The sequence below is a fragment of the Urocitellus parryii genome, chromosome 2 (genome assembly GCF_045843805.1).
Source record: "Urocitellus parryii isolate mUroPar1 chromosome 2, mUroPar1.hap1, whole genome shotgun sequence".
NCBI lineage: Eukaryota > Metazoa > Chordata > Mammalia > Rodentia > Sciuridae > Urocitellus > Urocitellus parryii.
Window position 1 is genome coordinate 28,936,387 of NC_135532.1, and position 19,012 is coordinate 28,955,398.

Sequence of the window (19,012 nt, forward strand, 5' to 3'; positions counted from 1 at the left end):
AATAAAAAAATTGTTTAAGGATAGAAGTTTTCCTAATCATTTCATTCCCTCCACTAGATAAATCTTGTTTTTCTTTAGTCCCACAAAACTCACTGCCATCTTCCAATTAAATATTCTATTCCCTCGTAGACTTTTAGCTATACACACATATGATTACAGAAAACACAATAAGGTACAAATGACCAATGAATAAAATTAATCTCCAGTATTTGAGAAAACACCTGGAGAAAGCAAAAGGAAAATAAAGCTATTTCTAACATCTCAAAAGAGAAGCTATTATTATAAGACACTCCTACTTAAAATCAGTAGTGAAGTATTTTTCTATCAGCAGAATAATACAACCTTTGCTTACTCTGTGAAATCAACCCCCAAAATATGTCACCCTCTCTCTTTCTTCATCTTTACAAGTGACTTTAGATACCACCAGTCTTAGTGTCATCATTATTAAATGAAAGAATATATTTTAGTTCAACATATGACCCAACTGAGAGTGGCAAATCTGGGATGTAGAGGCTTACCTGTATTTAACCCCATGTTGAGAAGTCTATACTTTCCATTGTATTTTCTATTTATTCATTACACTTTGAAAAACACAATCACAAAATTAGTTTGATAAAGAGAAATGGAATAAGTCTGATACAACCTTCTTTAATATTGATCTGTTTTCTATTTTCATTATACTACCCTTTTTGTCATAAATGGTAACATTTCATCATATTTTTCTGCTTAAATCTAGAAAGTAGTTTGTTATTTCTTTTTGAGTGGTGTAATTATTGAATTTTAATGATTATAAAGGGTACTTAGTCTTTCATGATAAAGCATTATTTATTATATGTATGTGTAAAGCATTATGCTAGGGGTTGTTGGGTATCTGTTCTCAAAATGCAGGTAGGATTCATCCATATACTTGCTGATAGGTGCCTCTAGTATAACACATGAATTATGTTCTTTTTTTTTTTTATTGGTCGTTCATAACATTACATAGTTCTTAATACATCATATTACATGGTTGATTCACATGGATTATGAACTCCCGCTTTTACCCCGTATACAAATTGCTGTATCACATCAGTTTCCCTTCCATTGATTGACATATTGCCTTTCTAGTGTCTGATGTATTCTGCTGATTGTCCTATTCTCTACTATCCCCCCTCCCCTCCCCTCCCCTCCCCTCCCCTTTTCTCTCTCTACCCCTTCTACTGTAAATCATTTCTTCCATTTGTATTATCTTGTCTTACCCCTCCTTTCCTCTTATATGACATTTTTTATAACCCTGAGGATCGCCTTCCATTTCCATGCACTTTCCCTTCTCACTCCCTTTCCCTCCAACCTCTCATCCCTGTTTAATGTAAATCTTCTTCTCAAGCTCTTCGTCCCTACCCTGTCCTTGTTTACTCTCCTTATATCAAAGGAGTCATTTGGAATTTGTTTTTTAAAGATTGACTAGCTTCACTTAGCATAATCTGCTCTAATGCCATCCATTTCCCTCCAAATTCTATGATTTTGTCATTTTTTAATGCAGAGTAATACTCCATAGTATATAAATGCCACATTTTTTTTATCCATTCATCTATTGAAGGGCATCTAGGCTGGTTCCACAGTCTTGCTATCGTGAATTGAGCTGCTATGAACATCGATGTAGCAGTGTCCCTGTAGCATGCTCTTGTTAGGGCTTTAGGGAATAGACCCAGAAGGGGAATAGCTGGGTCGAATGGTGGTTCCATTCCCAGCTTTCCAAGAAATCTCCATACTGCTTTCCAAATTGGCTGCACCAATTTGCAGTCCCACCAGCAGTGAACAAGAGTGCCCTTTTCCCCGCATCCTCTCCAGCACTTATTGTTGTTTGACTTCCTAATGGCTGCCAGTCTTACTGGAGTGAGATGGTATCTTAGGGTAGTTTTGATTTGCATTTCTCTGACTGCTAGCGATGGTGAGCATTTTTTCATGTACTTGTTGATTGATTGTAAGTCCTCCTCTGAGAAGTGTCTGTTCAGGTCCTTGGCCCATTTATTGATTGGGTTATTTGTTATCTTATTGTCTAATTTTTTGAGTTCTTTGTATATTCTGGTTATTAGGGCTCTATCTGAAGTGTGTGGAGTAAAGATTTGTTCCCAGGATGTAGGCTCCCTGTTTATCTCTCTTATTGTTTCTTTTGCTGAGAAAAAACTTTTTAGTTTGAGTAAGTCCCATTTGTTGATTCTATTCGTTAACTCTAGCGCTATGGGTGTCCTATTGAGGAATTTGGAGCCCGATCCCACAGCGTGTAGATCATAACCAACTTTTTCTTCTATCAGATGCCATGTCTCTGATTTAATATCAAGCTCCTTGATCCATTTTGAGTTAACTTTTGTGCATGGCGAGAGATAGGGATTCAGATTCATTTTGGTGCAAATGGATTTCCAGTTTTCCCAGCACCATTTGTTGAAGATGCTATCCTTCCTCCATTGCATGCTTTTAGCCCCTTTATCAAAAATAAGATAGTTGTAGTTTTGTGGATTGGTTACTGTGTCCTCTATTCTGTACCATTGGTCCACCCGCCTGTTTTGGTACCAGTACCATGCTGTTTTTGTTACTATTGCTCTGTAGTATAGTTTGAAGTCTGGTATCGCTATACCGCCTGATTCACACTTCCTGCTTAGTATTGTTTTTGCTATTCTGGGTCTTTTATTGTTCCATATGAATTTCATGATTCTTTTATCGATTTCTACAAGATATGCTGTTGGGATTTTGATTGGCATTGCATTGAACTTATATAGGACTTTTGGTAATATCGCCATTTTGATGATGTTAGTTCTGCCTATCCATGAGCAGGGTATATTTTTCCATCTTCTAAGGTCTTCTTCTATGTCTTTCTTTAGGGTTCTGTAATTTTCATTGTATAAATCTTTCACCTCTCTTGTTAGGTTGATTCCCAAGTATTTTATTTTTTTGGGGGATATTGTGAATGGAGTAGTTGTCCTCATTTCCGTTTCAGAGGCTCTGTCGCTGATATACAGGAATGCCTTTGATTTATGCGTGTTGCTCTTATATCCTGCCACTTTGCTGAATTCATTTATTAGCTCTAATAGCTTCTTTGTAGACCCTTTTGGGTCTGCTAGGTATAGAATCATATCATCTGCAAATAGTGATAATTTAAGTTCTTCTTTTCCTATTTTTATGCCTTTAATTTCTTTCGTCTGCCTAATTGCTCTGGCCAGTATTTCGAGGACTATGTTGAACAGAAGTGGTGAGAGAGGGCATCCCTGTCTTGTACCAGATCTTAGAGGGAATGCCTTCAATTTTTCTCCATTCAAAATGATGCTGGCCTGTGGCTTATCATAGATTGCTTTTACAATGTTGAGGTATGATCCAGTTATCCCTAATTTTTCTAGAGTTTTGAACATAAAGGGATGCTGTACTTTGTCGAAAGCTTTTTCTGCATCTATCGATATGATCATATGGTTCTTATTTTTAAGTCTATTGATGTGGTGGATAACATTTATTGATTTCCGTATATTGAACCAACCTTGCATACCAGGGATGAATCCTACTTGATCATGGTGTATAATTTTTTTGATATGTATTTGAATCCGATTCGCCAGAATTTTATTGAGGATTTTTGCATCAAGGTTCATTAGAGATATTGGTCTGTAGTTTTCCTTCTTTGAAGTGTCTTTGTCTGGTTTCGGAATCAGGGTGATGTTGGCCTCGTAGAATGAATTTGGAAGAGCTCCCTCTTTTTCTATTTCCTGAAATAGCTTGAAAAGTATTGGTGTTAGTTCCTCTTTAAAGGTTTTGTAAAACTCTGCTGTATATCCATCCGGTCCTGGGCTTTTCTTAGTTGGTAGTCTTTTGATGGTTTCTTCTATTTCCTCTATTGTTATTGGTCTGTTTAGGTTGTCTATATCCTCCTGGCTCAATCTGGGCAGATCATAAGACTCAAGGAATTTATCTATGCCTTCACTATCTTCTATTTTATTGGAGTATAAGGATTCAAAGTAATTTCTGATTATCTTCTGTATTTCTAAAGTGTCTGTTGTGATATTGCCTTTTTCATCCCGTATGCTAGTAATTTGGGTTCTCTCTCTTCTTCTCTTCGTTAGCATGGCTAAGGGTCTGTCAATTTTATTTATTTTTTCAAAGAACCAGCTTTTAGTTTTGTCAATTTTTTCAATTGTTTCTTTTGTTTCAATTTCATTAATTTCAGCTCTGATTTTAATTATTTCTTGCCTTCTACTTCTTTTGCTGTTGTTTTGCTCTTCTTTTTCTAGGATTTTGAGATGAAGTATGAGATCATTTATTTGTTGGTTTTTTCTTTTTTTGAGGAATGAACTCCAAGCAATGAATTTTCCTCTTAGAACTGCTTTCAATGTGTCCCATAGATTCCGATATGTTGTGTCTGTGTTTTCATTTAACTCTAGGAATTTTTTAATTTCCTCCTTGATGTCTTCTAAAACCCATTGATCACTCAGCAACCTATTGTTCATTCTCCAGGTGATGTTTGATTTTTCCTTTCTTCTTTTATCATTGATTTTCAGTTTCATTCCATTATGATCAGACAAGATGCATGGTATTATCTCTACCTCTTTGTATTGTCTAAGAGTTGCCCTGTGACATAGTATATGGTCTATTTTTGAGAAGGTTCCATGTGCTGCTGAGAAAAAAGTGTAGCTACTTGATGTTGGGTGGTATAGTCTATATATGTCAATTAAGTCTAGGTTGTTAATTGTGTTATTGAGTTCTATAGTTTCCTTATTTAACTTTTGTTTGGAAGATCTGTCCAGTGGTGAGAGAGGTGTGTTGAAGTCTCCCATGATTACTGTATGGTGGTCTATTAGACTCTTGAACTTGAGAAGAGTTTGCTTGATGAACATGGCTGCTCCGTTATTTGGGGCATATATATTTATGATTGTTATGTCTTGTTGGTGTATGGTTCCCTTGAGCAGTATGAAGTGTCCTTCTTTATCCCTTTTGATTAGCTTTGGCTTGAAATCTATTTTATTAGATATGAGTATGGACACTCCTGCTTGTGTCCGTGGTCCATATGAGTGATATGATTTTTCCCAACCTTTCACCTTCAGTCTATGTACATCTTTTCCTATCAAATGCGTCTCCTGTAGACAGCATATTATTGGGTCTTGTTTTTTGATCCATTCTACCAGCCTGTGTCTCTTAATTGGTGAGTTTAAGCCATTAACATTTAGGGTTATTATTGAGATATGGTTTGTTCTTCTATCCATATTTGTTTATTGATGTTACTAAACCTGATTTGTTATCCTCTTTGACTACTTTCCCCCCTTTACTGTCCTACCTCCCATTGTTGGTTATCAATGTTATTTTCCATTTCCTCTTCCTGTAATGTTTTGCCAAGGATTTTTTGAAGAGATGGTTTTCTAGCTGCGAATTCTTTTAACTTTTGTTTATCGTGGAAGGTTTTAATTTCATCTTCTAACCTGAAGCTTAATTTCGCCGGATACAAGATTCTTGGTTGGAATCCATTTTCTTTAAGCGTTTGAAATATGTTATTCCAGGATCTTCTAGCTTTTAGAGTCTGTGTTGAGAGATCAGCTGTTATTCTGATTGGTTTACCCCTAAATGTAATCTGCTTCCTTTCCCTTGTAGCTTTTAAAATTCTCTCCTTGTTCTGTATGTTGGACATCTTCATTATAATGTGTCTTGGTGTGGATCTCTTATGATTTTGCACATTCGGCATCCTGTAGGCTTCTAGGATTTGGGATTCTGTCTCATTCTTCAAGTCTGGGAAGTTTTCTTGTATTATTTCACTGAATAGATTGCTTAATCCTTTGGTTTGGAGCTCTGTGCCTTCCTGTATCCCAATGACTCTTAAGTTAGGTCTTTTGATATTATCCCATAGCTCTTGAATGTTCTGCTCATGGTTTCTTAGTAGACTTGCTGAGCTATCTATGTTCTTTTCAAGTTGAAATACTCTGTCTTCATTGTCTGATGTTCTATCTTCTAAGTGATCCACTCTGCTGGTAGTATTCTCAATTGAGTTTTTAAGTTGGTTTATTGTTTCCTGCATTCCTAGTATTTCTATTTGTTTGTTTTTTATTACCTCTATCTCCCTGTGAAATTGATCTTTAACTTCCTGGATTTGTTTGTCAATGTGATCTTTCATTGTCTGATTTTGCTGTCTCATGTCTTCCTTGAGACTCCAGATCATCTGAAGCATGTATGTCCTGAGCTCTCTATCTGACATTCCATCTGTTGCAGCTATTACCTCTTCTAAAGTTGAGTTGACCTGCATTGCCTGTGGTCCTTTCTTTCCTTGTCGTTTCATGCTGCTGGCGTTTCTTTCTGCTTGGTGAAATTGTTGTGTCTTTGATATTTTCCCCCTCTATTTATTTATATTGCTCTTGTATAGTTGAAAAATCACCCTTGCAGGGCAGGTAGTGGCTGTGATCCTCCTCCAATTAGTGTGATCCGTCTACCATGCTGGCAGGCCCTAGGTCTGCTCTGCTGGTCGGTCAAAGGTCCACCTACCCAGCAGGCGCCAGGGGCACCTGTGTCACTCCATAGGTTGCTGGGCCTAACCTCCCGATGGGTTGCAGGTTCGCCTCGCTTGCAGGCACTGGGGGAGGGGCCGGTTCCGCCCCTCAGCAGGCTTTGGGCCAGCTCTGCTCCTGTTCACAGTCCCGCCTACCTGCAGACACTGGGGGAGGGGACAGGCCTAGCCCTCAGCCGTCCGCCGCCGGACCTGTCCTAGTGGGTCCGGTCAGCGTTCCCCCCCGGCGCGTGTAGCTGCAGTCCCTTGGCTGGTTGCTGGGCCTGACCCGCCCGCCCGTGGCTTGCCGGTTCGCCTCGCTTGCAGGCACTGGGGGAGGGCGAATTATGTTCTTTTCTACCTAAGGACCAAAAGACTGAAGCTGCCGTTTTTCATAAGTGTAGTCAAGGTCAAAAGGTGGAGAGGATACAGTGGTCCCTTCTGAATGTGAGAGCTCAAAACCTGCTATTAGCTTGGACCTTCCTTGGACCTTTGTGTTATTTGTGGCCCAACCTCCAGGGTTCCACAATGGGCCTCTGTCTGTTCTTAAATAAAAATAACCATAGCAGAGAAATGGATCTTTAAGTGATTCAAGTGATTCTTAGCACTATAGGGTAATTCTACTGAGATTTATTTTGTTTACTTTTCAGCTAGTTCCTAAGACAGTAGTTTTTCCTTCACAAGGAAACAAATCTGAGTGAAAACATATTTTATGTTACTGTATTCTCTCTTTTAAAAATATTTTATTAATTGTTGATGGACATTTATTTTTATGTGGTGCTGAGAATCGAACCCAATACCTCACATATGCTAGGCAAGCACTCTACCACTGAGCCACAACCCCAGCATATGTTCGTTCGTTCTCTCTCTCTCTCTCTCTCTCTCTCTCTCTCTCTCTCTCACACACACACACACACACAATATTTTCCTATTATTTATTCCAGAAACTGAACTACAGATGCAATTTCCTTTATTTTTTCTCCTTTGTACATGGTACTAATGAAACTGTTCATTAATAATGGCCTATTTGCTTTTCTCCCAGTCATTTTTCCCATTCCAGGTAAGAAAAAAGTCTTCTGAGCAATTTTGAAGTTCAATTTGAGGTATGAAGTTTGAGTTAGAACAGGTCCCTTCTCTTTTTCTCAGAATTATATTGAAATGAATCTATCTGTTCTAATTGGCATTAAGGTAACTAACTCCAGTTTCACTTACCAAGTCAAAGTCCTGAATCTCATAATCAGAGTAAAGATTTGGCAAAACTCAACCCATTCTGTGCAAAGAAACACTGTAGAGACATCAAGACTCTTTGGAGAACTGAAGTCAGAAAGCTAAGAAGACGACAGTGCACCTAATTAACTCTTTTGCCTACACCTCCATGGTTACATGGAGACACCACTGACATGGGTGTATATTCATTTTCCCCAGGTCAGTGCTACTTCATAGGGAATGCACAGAGACCACTGAATCAGACAGATCTGTGTTCATATCTAGTAGGAGTCTCCTGCTTAAGACTGATGCTGGAAGAGCTGCGTAACTCTTCACCTAAATTCCAATTCTGAGTTTCATTCTCTGTAAACTGGGTAGTGAGGATTATGTGAGATGATACTTGCTCAGTGCCAATAGTGAATATGTAATATCTATTATGCAATTATGATTAGTGTAGGCCCTTTTAACAAGAGGGTCACCAGCAGCTTCCTAGCTTTGTTGAGATTAAGACTGCCTGGGTAGGCAGGAGCCTGGAGTTAAGTCATTTAATTGGGCAACTCTACTTCTGAAAGCTGTGGATTCTCTACTAGGTCCCCGTCAACTCCTCCAAGACAGACTGCAATGACTTCACCAGCCAAACACCACCATAAAAAAGACCTTATATCCAGAAGTGCTGATTTCATTTCTAACTGTGCTTCATTGATAAAGCAACAACAATATCTGCTCATTTGTAAATCAATAAATATACTCAACAGTTTAACTGGAATTTACTGGAAACTTTTATTTCAAATGTTGTGGAACAGATATCTGTTTAAACTAACAATGAAAGTACCAAGAGCTGCTCTTACATGTTGTCTTTTTAGAAATGAAACTAAGGCTGCCAGTCAGAAGTTATTATTATTATTTTTTCAATATACCAACTTATTTTTTAGAGATTTCCAGATGGAGCCAAATTTGTGGTTTGGCCTTAACATAAGTGTTGAAAATGGTTTGTGATAATCTTAATTGGGCTTTCATTTTCTTAACGTCTAAAAACAAATATGCATGTGTTCTAGGAAAACACTATGATTTTTAGGTTAAATCTATTTTAAATTTGCTAAGTTATATATATATGAAGATAATGTGGGGCACTGTATGGCATTCTTTGACATAAGCATACACTCTATAAACTGATACCTTTAAGTGGGTAAGAATATAAAGTGAACAGAAAAAAATACTGCATTTTCACACCATTTACTAAGCTCTCAAGATCCAAGGAATAGCTGGGCAAAAAATCAATACTGTTTCATTGTCTCTCTCCCTGGCCTCATTCTATCAGAAACACTATCTTGTGTTGTAAATCTTTAATTTCCTTCTAATGTGGCAACAATCTCAGAAAGTTTGCAAAAATCTTTTAGATAGGTAATTCAAGGTTGCTATCATTTGGTTTATGAATACAAAAGAAATAAAATGCATGCCAAAGGCAAATGAAAGCCTTGTATGGAATCTGATATAACTTACAATAGTCTGTGCCAACAGACCTTGTTATTATTTCACATTTATATAATTTTTGCATATTTGCAAAAGTCTTCAAGCTTGCTTTTATTATCTGTTTCTCAAAGCTGCCCCATGGGGTAAGTTTGAATAGCTTGTTTTAAAGGCAAAGTGCCAGAGAAATAGAAAAATGAAGTGAGTTTCCTGGAATGACCCAGCAAAGCAGTTGCTGATCCAAATTGCAAATTCCTGCTCCCTTGGTCCCTGGCTCATTAGCCACCAAATCCCAGCTTCCCTTATTTCTTTGCATCCTCAGACACTCCTGACCGTCTGCTTGTTTTAATGGGGCCCCCGAGACCTTCTTTTGGCCAGCTTTCAAGCCCCTTTCCTACCACTCTCCCTTTCCTAGCCCTTAGGAAAGATTTCCTTTACAGGCTAGGGAAAAGTTAATTTGCTGATATTTATTCCACACTGGCCTGCTGCTCCATTGCATACTGATTTTTGCCTTCCGAGGTGCCTACAGAGACTCAGTATATCCACTCTCCACCATGTGACATTGTGTTTGGAACAGTATTTCAACATGCCCTAGTAACCTAAACCCACTTTGATGTGATAAGACTATAATATATATTATCACAAAGGTAAAATATAAGGAAAAATTAAATAAAAAAGAGGAAGGGCTTTTGTAAAGAGCCAAGACTATGGAATTCTACCTTGTTCTTCATAGTCCTAGATATGGTCTACCTCACAGAGCCAGATGATGAAAGAGTCTCTCTCTCTCTCTCTCTCTCTCTCTATATATATATATATATATATATATGTATATATATATATATATATATATATATATATATATATATATATACTTTTAGTTGTCAATGTACCTTTATTTTATTTAAGTGTGGTGCTGAGAATTGATCTCAGTGCCTCACATGTGCTAGGCAAGAGCTCTACCCCTAAGCTACAACCCCAGCCCATCTGAAAGAGCTTTTCTTGTGTACATTCAGTAGACACTGAGTATCATGTCCTAATCTTTCTTCACCTTTTCTCACACCTCACTGGCTGTGTATGATGCAGTAGAAGCAGGAAAGGAATTTCTTTTCTAACACCTCTCCTATCCTAGTCTGACTGCTGTTGTTACCCAAGTAGAGAGATTCAGATCTTCTTAGGCAACGATTAACTCAGTTGGCATTCTTTATGAATCCCTTTGGCATATAAGCCTGTATTTTTGAAAACAAAACAAGATTACAGCAAAAAAACTTCAGTCTTTGTAAGTTAGATCCCAAGTTCCTGTCATCCCAATGTGTATTATATAGTGGTGGAAATCAGTGCTCTGTCCAGTCCAGAGAAATGTTCAATAAATCACCCTATTTTATGAGTGGAGAGCAAGAATTACTTAGTACTCTCTTTCCTACACAAAGGTCCTTGGCTAGCATAAGTTCTGGGGATTTGAATATTATAAGTACTTTTAGTGATTTTTCAAAAATATATTATGTTCCAGTTAAGGCAAAGACAGGCATTAATTTCTCAAAAGACCCAAGTATTATGCTAAATTAAAACCACAATTATCTAGAGTGTTAAAATCAGGTAGATATTTAAAAGAGCATGATTTTGGCTTTCTTCTCTAAAAGTTCAAATATTTTCTTCCTAGTCTTCCTACTTCCTAGGTAAGTAGTTCATGGAGAGATGATCTCCTATTGTTGATAACTGAGGAAGCGCTACATTCCCTATCAGAGTGCTTGCTGCTCTGCCTCACTGTGTATCTGGATACAGCTGTAAGCTTTGGGCTGAAAACTGAAGATGGTGGGAAATAATCTTGTATATCTGTATTTTATTTTAATCAAATCTCTATGATAGTTCTACTTGTTACATTTTACATTTTGATTAATTGAAGTTTTATATTTTTAGAATAGAATGATTATAAGCTATCAAATTTTTCTTATTTCATTAAAGGTCTATGTAAAAATCAGCACTTCCCAGATTCAAAGAACCATGCTGTGAGACAAAGTTTAAGTGTTTCATGATATCTGGTGAGCACAAAGTAATTTATAGTTAAAAATTATAGCTGCAAGGACAGAAGGAAAGATGCTGTCATGGTGATACATTTTTGGGGGGTGTATACCAGGGATTGAACTCAGGGGTAGTTGACCACTGAGCCACATCCCCAGCCCTGTTCTGTGTTTTATTTAGAGACAGGGTCTCACTGAGTTGTTTAGCGCCTTGCTTTGGTTAAGGCTGGCTGAGATCTTCCTGCCTCAGCCTCCTGAGCCCCTGGGATTACAAACAGGCACCAGTGTGCCAGGCTATGGGGATACATTTTTACTAGATTTGAAATAAAAAGAAAATCATCCATCATGAAAGTTTTAGGCAATGGTCACAATGAACGAATTCCTGACAGGCTGGGGCTGTCGCTTGGTGGTAGAGTGCACGCCTTGCACGTGCGAGACCCTGGGTTGGATCCTCAGCACCACATAAAAATAAATAAGTGAAATAACGGTATTAAAATATTAAAATAATACGTTAAAAAAGAATTCCTAACCATAATGTTGCTGAAGAAGTCTAATTTTTGTTATTATAATAGAATCAACATTTTGTATTTAGTATGCGAATTTTGTAAATGGCCCTCAACAATGCTGATAGATAGTGGCAGTGTCAATCTGTAGTTAATCCATATAATCAATACACTGTAGGCAGTTTACATACAAGCAAAGAACAGATAGCATATTTGGCACTGAGGCTTTAATAAAACATCAGCTCTTCAGTTTTGGTGGTTTTTTTTTTTTTTTTTTTTTTTTTTGGTACTGGGGATTTAACCAAGAGGCACTTAACCACTGAACCACATCCCCAGCACTTTTTAGTTTTTATTTTGAATCAGGATCTCACTAAGTTGCTTAGGGCCTAGCTAAGTTGATGAGGCTGGCTTTGAACTTGCTATCCTCTTGCCTCAGCCTCCCCAGTTTCTATGATTATAGGTATGAGCCACTGTACCCAGCTCTTTTCAGTTCTTGTGTAATTTCCTATACCATTCTTGTTGCTTGCTTTCTCTGGAGAATTTATTCTAGGCCTAGTGAGCTGATTGATCACCAATATTCAGCACTATTTTAATAGATATATTACTCAGAGCCTTCTGAGTTAATTTATAACATCCTGCCAGAATTTTATTATTACATGTTGATATAAATTACAATGTAACCATGAATCTTATTTAGAAAATCACTAGGAGGATAGTATTGACTTTATTTATATTCTAGCACGCATTCCACTATATCTATATTCTAACCTAGATATCTTTGTATCAAATCATTCAGGTGTAATACAAAGTAGAAGTATGCCATCCCTCAAGCCAAAAACAAGGGCAGGGGTTAGAATCAAAGGGGAAGCAAAAGTTTTTGGTGCCTTTGTAGAAAAAATGATATTGGTGGTCTGGGGTTGTGGCTCAGGGGTAGAGTGCTTGCTTGCCAAGCACGGGCAAGGTGCTGGGTTCAATCCTCAGCACCACATAAAAATAAATAAAACAAAGGTATTGTTAAAAAATATTTTTAAAAATGATATTGGTAAAATGATCAACAAATTTAACAATTTCTCTTTACTGGTATATACCTCATTTTCCAGCCTTCTGATTTTTTAGGTCTCACTCTGCTAGGAAAAAAAATGTATTTCAGAGGAAAACCAATAATTTATCTTAGTGCTTTCCTGAGAATTGATGACTATGCCATGAGGCACTATATTCTAATGCTTTTTCATTCCTTCTAAAGAGTCAATGAGAAAGGTGTAATTTCTTTTAAAAATGTATTAAACGTTAATGAAAATGAATAATGATCAATGAAATGATAACCCAAGACCTAAATAAACACAGCATTAGTTCTAGAACATTCCAGCTATCACTTCAAATGGCCACAAGTGTCACTGAACCAAGTTGTTACTTTTTAATTTATACAATGGACTTATTTTGAAACTCTTAAAAAAATGTATTTAATTCCTATTAAAATATCTGTGTTTAATTGTAAATAACACTAAATAATGCTTGATAATATCAGCTGTATTCCTCAGCCATACCACTAATTGCATTTAACCCTCTGAGTATTTAGAAAAATCTCACACCTATTTTCTCTTTGTCATCAGAATGATGCTTGATGCAATTCACCAAAGGATTCAGTGGTTTATTTTAATCACATGACATCCTCTTTTTTATGGCACATAAATGGAAGTTTTAAATGAATGCTAGAGCCTTATGCCAGAGTCTTGTAAACAATATCACAGATTACCCCCCATTCCTTATTCATAAGATCTACTCCAGGCGTACCACCCATTAAAAACAAAGTGTATATTGGCCTTTATACATAGACACACAATAATATGTTTTCATATATATGTGTATATATATCTGTATATATATGTATATGTGTATGTATTATGTATGCAATATATAGATACATATGTATTACTTAGTCTTTATCCCGTTTAATAAATGTTAAATTGTGGAAAAAAAACATGAAAGAAAATGCACATTTGCTGCCAAATGTCCTTCATAAATTGCACCTATAGCCTCCTCTATGTTTCAGGACTACATAAATGATTGGTACAACTTGTAACGTCTGTTCACTGCTAAGTTATATTTGATTACATCTTAACAATAATGTTTAAAAAGTAAAATTGGCAGATGATCTTATATACTCTTATCTTAGTTTGTTCATAAGTTTCATTATTCAACCATTTTATGTGAAATCCATTTGCAGAATAGAAAAATTTATCTTGGCATCCAAGGTTGGAGGAAAGGGTAGGTCAGGAAACAGCATGCCCACCCCCAACTCCCAGCCTGGTAGTGCTGGTAGATGAAGTGGAGCCGTGTAGAGCACTTTGTCCCCCTGGCCACCCTCTTGGTGCTCCTTCTAAACTCTGCACATAGGGACTTCAGAAGGACCCAGAGATGACCAAAAGTTACATTTGTTTGCAGCTTTCAGTCAAATATATTCTTTAGGTAGAACTAAACACTACTTTTCTTTCTTTTTTTTTTTTTTTTTTTTGGTCTATCAGGGGACAAAAACTTTTGATGATTCAATGATCATTTTTAATGGATTGGAATGAATTTTTGTTAAAAGACAGGCAGCATATAAACACAAATTGCTTAAATAACCTCATTAACTTCTTACCTGATATCAGAATGTTAGACTTCTGATGTATCTTATGCATGCTACGACTTGATTTTTATCCCTGAGCTAAGAATTCTGAGTGGCATCAATCCATAGCATCTGAAAGCATTTGCCAAGGACATGTCAACTCTTTTAGAAGACAAATCACTCCATGAATTCTAGACTTACACAACATTAGTGATTTCACAGTGAAAATATGCTTTAATGATCCAACGGTAGAAGGTGTTCAATAAATCCATGGAATGCTTCTTATTGTTTTCTATAGGTGTTTCCTAGAACTCCTGAACCATTTCTAAACTCATAGCCCCATGCTGTTTTCAAAGTCTGATTTACTAAGTAATAGACACCTACAAGGTGCTCTATTCTGACACGATTTTTTTAGAAGTTAAATTTGAACAGATATCTCAAAACCATTTTGCATCCCCAAAATCGGTTCTATAGATCCAAAATCCTGAAGGAGCCATGAGAGAGAAATCAATTCACCTAAGGTTAGACCCCAAATAAGATGATCTAAATTACTATTTCTTTTCTTTAATTGCTCACTTCCCTTCTATTTCTCTTTCAGATGGTTGGATTACTCCACTGACACAGGAAAAACAAACAAACAACAAACAATGTTCATGGCCCCAAGGGAAGTGATGCAGCTGTAAAGGGAGGGTGGAGTGAGATGCGAAGCAGGGCTTGCTCTGTGCTGGCTGCAAAGGAAACTTCTAGCCTTGTTGGTTCTCCACTTTCCCGTACCAGGACCTGGCAGCAGGAAGTCTACAGTGGAGGAGTGTACCAGCTCCCTACGAGATACTACTAAAGTGGGATTCCTAGACACCCTCAGCTCTTTTAAGGAGGCCTTGGAAAGGCCTTTCACAATTTTACCATAAACTATAGTCCAAAGAGAGGAGAGCTCTTCCCTTTACTTTAGAAATGGCTTCCCTGTATTCAAGGAAACCTTTTTGAGTGCTTATCTTCCCTCCATGTAAAGGAGATACTCAGTATTAGTAGTGCTAGACTGTTCCAGGTTGGAATTCTGACTCCTATCATATGCTGTGCTGTATCCTGTGTTCAGTTTTATTAACTAGTGAATGGAAATTCAATACCTGCCTCATGGAGTTGTAAGAAAATGGATATAAAAACACAGCACAGATTGTCACTCATCGTAAGTAGTAGATACATGGTAGCAAATATGATTTTTACTGATTTATGATGATTGTGGCTGCTCACATGCTTTCTCTTTAGTCCTCTATTTTAAAGAACAAAAGAAATAGGGTTTTCCCCTCTTGTTCTAGAAGGAAGAGACTTGGAAGCTCAGTAGCTTCTCTGGCCATTACACTTATAATTGTATTTTAAGTAAGGAACACATAAAATTCATCATGTAAAGTAGGATGGCTTTGGAGAGCAAAAAGGGGTGCCAATCTGATGCGACACTAGGGTAACACGTATAAATTGAGACTCTCCCAGGAGAAGTGGGAGTTTAGTCTTCTTAATTCCATGATTGTTCAGGAACCTGAGTCCCTAAACCCCCTTCCTCTTTGAACAAAACTTGTCTTTCAAAGTCTGAAGCACAAGCAGAGTGAAAGGTATGCATTTTCTCAAAAGACCCTTCTCAAAGATCAAGAATAGGAGGTTAGGTACTTGCACCTGCTATTTTATGTAGAAACTCCATCTTAAAAAAGTAAGTAACAACAATGAAGAATTATTGCTCCTTTAATATGCCTATGTCAAAAGCACTGGTTGATCATCAGGACCCTTGGGGTCATTGCCTTGCTTGGCTGCTGATTATCAGTCTGGGTCCCAGTTTTGCAGCCTACACAATTAGGGAGTTGTTTCCAGGGACCTCAGGGATCTTTAACAATTTAGAATTATCTCTGATCTGAAGGAGTATTATATAAGAATTTCAGTAGTGTTATCCTCAAAGCTCATGTTTTACATTCTTTTGAAAATAGAGTTCAATTGAGGTTGTGAGCAGCACACTACTCCTGAAAGCAAGATGAACGAAAGAACAGCAGCTCTATTCATTTCTATGTGGGAATATTTCATGTGCCAGCTGCCATTATTTCATTTAATCCCTATAGCAAACCTCTGTGGTAGGCACTGTCCTCATCTGTGAAGAGGGGAAACTGAGCCACAGAGAGATTAAATAACTAATCCATGTCTCGCTACTAGTAAACTCAAGTGGGACCTTATATAGAGAGAGTATGACTTCAATGTCTGTTTTGACTCCTTTTTTTTTTTTTTTTTTTTTTTTTTTTGGTACCAGGGATTGAGCCCACAGGCACTTAACCACCAAGTCACATTCCCATCCCTTTTTATGTTTTGAGACAGAGTCTTGCTAAATTACTTAGGGCCATGCTAAGTTGCTGAGGCTGTCTTTGAACTCTCAATGCTCTTACCTGAGCTCTCCAAGCTGCTGGGATTAGAGGTATGTGCCATGATGCCCTGCTTGTTCATAACTGTCATTAAACACACCGGGTGACCTGAAGGAAAGGCAAGGCTTCTGATTTTACCACCAGATTATTGGGAATAGAACTCACTTATATTTTAGAGAATATGTTATATTTCCATGGCTCACACCTCCAAGTGCTATCTTCTGTCCCAAGCTATAAATGAGAACAGACTATATTGTAAGTAGGGTAAGTAACAAAAAGGTATTTAAGACAAAGTCCTCTGGAAAATGATTAGTTTCTATTGTCTAACTGGAAAGCTTAGAATATTAACATAATTCTGAATTCTTCCTAAATGCACTGGCAACTCATTTCAGGGTCTCACCAATCTGCATTAAACAACCTGTGATCAAACTTTCAACTAGCATGGCATTTTCTACTGAAAATTTGTACTCACTTATGAATTTACAGCTCATTCAAAGGCTCTGGTAATTTTGGGTCTTTGTCAAAGATCAAAAGATAGTTTCTAATAAACCTACACATTTTATCATATAGAAGCTATAACATGGTAACCTAGATAATTTGCTTTCAAAAAGTAATTTTAGAAAACATGAGTTGAATTGATTTCAATTGCATTGCTATGGAAGATTCACAGGAAACCTAAAGTATATCTGAGTTTAGAATTCTAATTCTTGCAGAGTCAATTTTATTAACAAGTTGAAAAAAAATAATGCATGAAACATCTGCTATTCAACTCAGCAGTGTAGAGATCTTTAAATCGTAGTTTAATTTGCTTCAACCATACTGCTATACTGTTTTTTTATTTTGTTTTCAAACTTGCTCAACTTCTAACCAAATCTGTAGTGATATTTTCATTCATTCATTTATGCATTTAGTTAAACATTTTTTTGACTTCTAATGACTTTTCTCATATTTCTCACTGTCAAGTCCATTTAGCAAGTTCTCATGAGATTGAAAAAATTTGTGTTGCTTTGTGTATGTATTTGTATATTTTACCCTCTTTTGATCTTTATATTTAGAAATTTAGTGTGAAATAAATGAGGTTTGGTTGTTCTTCCATGGTTTTTAGAACAAATCTGGAAAACAACGGTATACACAGACGTTGCTGTCCTAAATAATTGCTATGGTATGGATATGGTTTGTCTGCACCAAAACTTCATGTGGTAATTTTATTCCTGATATGGCAGTAATAGAAAGCAGAGCCTTTAAGTGGTAGTTACGTTGCCACGGGGGCTTTGTCCTCATGAAGACATTAATTAGTTCCTCTGGGATGGATTAGTTCTCTCAGAGCAGGTTGTTAGGAGGTGAGCCTGGCACCTCCCCTTCTTCTCTCTCACACATTTGCTCCATCTGTGCTTGCCCACTTCCCCTTTCTACCTCTCCACTGTGACATGATACCTCAAGAGACCCCCAGCAGAAGCTGAGCAGATGCTGATACCAGGCTCCTAGGTTTCCCTGTCTCAAAATGAATTGAGAGCTAAGATAAATCATTTTCCTTTGTCAATGACCCAGCCTCAGCTATATTGTGAGAGCAACAGAAATATGGACCAAAATATACAGAGTAGAAGCTCATTTATTCAGAATACTTAAGAAATTATTCAGATCGGAGGAAATTCTATCAGGTTAGCACTGCCCAAATAGTTGATATTATATTCTATCCAACCAGCTTGTACTATGGTTGACTCTTAAGTATCCCCATATAATCTTATTCTCCAGAAAAATCAAGATAGAATTGCAGAGATAATGAGATAGCAAAGTAATAATAATCAAGTGAAATATTAAAAATATCCAAATTTGATATGCAGATATTGCACATAAGCATTTGTTATGTGTTTATAAAATACTAAGACTGAAATATACAAGGCCTCCCATGGCTGCTAAATGATGACCTTGTCAATAAGTACATGCCACATAGCGCACAGATAGCAAGTAAGTTATCATCATGCCCCTAAAGACCTTTTCCTTAGATTCTCACGAAGGTCACATGTCTCCCATGTTCTGTGAGAGAGAATCATTTTTCTTTTCCTAAACTCAGAGATTATAGATTGTGTTTGGGTTGGACCTGCGCAAGCTCTTGTCAGCTCCTGAGTTGATGGATTCACTCATTCTGCAGATACGGTGAACCACACGTTTCTAGATGTTAAAGGTAAAACAGCGAACAAAACTGAAAAGTCCTTACTCTCATGCAGTCGAAGGTAAAAGAGAAAAACAAAGAAAGAAACAGGTGAGAAAATACTGTAAAGCCAGATGATGATAAATGCTACAAAGAGTGAAAGGAGAATACAATGGAGACATGAAGACTG